The 1732-nt window shown below is 42.0% G+C and overlaps 1 pseudogene across 1 annotated transcript in view; it reads right to left on the bottom strand.

Moving 5' to 3' along the window:
- LOC102851746 overlaps positions 1 to 802 on the bottom strand; it is a 2118-nt pseudogene extending 1316 nt beyond the window's left edge. Inside the window, exon 1 of the transcript XR_438951.1 lies at positions 101 to 802. The product of XR_438951.1 is annotated as a phosphoglycerate mutase 1-like (transcript). The remainder of the gene's footprint in view (positions 1 to 100) is intronic.
- Between the last annotated feature and the right edge of the window lie 930 nt (positions 803 to 1732).

Genomic DNA, 1732 nt, shown 5'->3' with positions numbered 1-1732 from the left:
TCTTCGGTGAAGTGCCTGTTCATATCCTGTGCCCATTTTTCTATTGGATTATTTACCTTTATCTTGTTGTGGTGCTCAAGTATTTCATAAATATGCAAACCATCTCTTCATCTCCCAGGAACTGCATGGGCTTGATGGGCTTCAAGTTCTTGTCCAGTTCATTAGACAATAGGAATTCCAGTGGGCAGGTTCAGCTCCATGATGGCCTCCTCGGAGAGACCCTCCAGATGTTTGACAATGTCCCGAAGGCTGTTGCCATGGGCTGCAATCAGTAATTGCTTCCCCTCCTTGATCTGAGGAACTATTTCTTCATTCCAAAAGGGCAGGGCTCTGGCAATAGTGTCCTTCAGACTCTCACAGGAGGGCAACTGATCTTCAGTCAGGTCTGCATACCTGCGATCCTTACTGATGTTGCTGTAGAAGGGGGGTGGTCAGGCTCCATCGGTGGTGGTGGGACGTCATAGGAGCGCCTCCAGATCTTTACCTGGGCCTCACCATGCTTGGCAGCAGTTTCTGCTTTACTGAGGCCAGTCCGCTCATTGAGGCGCCGAGTCCTGACTACTGGCAGCCACATCTGGTCAATGGCGTCCAGTACTGTCCAGAGCTTCCAGATCGCTCTCTTCTGCACTGAGGTGAAGCAGATGTCAAACTCATAGCCAGCATCTCGCAGCGCCTGTCCACCGCACTTCGCCTCCTCGTGCCCCGCTGGGCTCAGGTCAGCGTTGTACCAGCCGCTGAAGCGGTTCTCCAGGTTCCAGGCGCTCTCGCCATGGCGGATGAGCACGAGCTGGTAGGCGGCCATGGCGGCAGGCTCAGGATGCGGCGCTCACTTCCTTTCTTCTATTTTTTAAGGAGTGCTTTGCTTATTTAGAGTCCAGAAGATTCTAAATAAAGTTATTTTGACTAATACTACAAGATGTATAAAAAGATAAAGTAGAATGAAAATATTCCTGGCTCAGCTCTGAGGCTGACAGTTTTATCTTTATTTTTTTTTCTATAATTCTTTTGCCAAATAAACATCAATACAGCTTTTTTTCATTAAAAAAAAAGAAAAAACATATCCAAAATTTATCATCTCAATTTTCTTTGCTATTGAAATCAACCTTCAGGAGCTAAATAAAATATACTGAATAGTTTGGTTATTGGGTCTATAAAAGTTTTCCATATAAGTTTTGCTATCTTTAAAGGTTTGAAAACTCCCTGGCTTTCTTCTGATAGCAGTGAAGTCTTTACACTGTTGCATTCTTAAGTAAAGAAGCCTATTGTCTGCTTCAACAGCTCCGGAATGTAATCTATAACTTGAGGCAGGGACCCACAGTGCTGCAGCCTTTTCAAAGAGTAAAGTTACAGAAATACTGAAAACCATGATTATGAAGTCAAATGCAGACAGCTGAAGCTTGGAGAATATACAGCAACATGACACATAGAACTTATTGATTGAAGCTTAAATGCTTAATGTAGAAGTTCATGAATCTTTATTTTTTTTTCTAGCATCATCTCATTCCTATTATTATTACCATCTATTTTTATATTTATGCATATTTAAATATATAAAAAGGAAACTAGAAGATCTGTTTCTGGAGGAAAAAAGCCCAATTTATAGTCACATAAGGTGAGTTGAGAGAACGTAACAATTTTTACTCATACTTTGTTCTTTTGTAGTCAGGAAACTCTAAAAGTGCACTTTCCTCAGAATATTAAAAACCAAAATCATACCAACCCACTATCTCCC

Source organism: Elephantulus edwardii, unplaced genomic scaffold (assembly GCF_000299155.1).
Source record: "Elephantulus edwardii isolate Elephantulus edwardi_28Jun2011 unplaced genomic scaffold, EleEdw1.0 scaffold00166, whole genome shotgun sequence".
In the NCBI taxonomy this organism is placed as follows: Eukaryota; Metazoa; Chordata; class Mammalia; order Macroscelidea; family Macroscelididae; genus Elephantulus; species Elephantulus edwardii.
The sequence above is the reverse complement of the archived record's forward strand: the minus strand, read 5'-3'. Positions and strand labels throughout refer to the sequence as shown.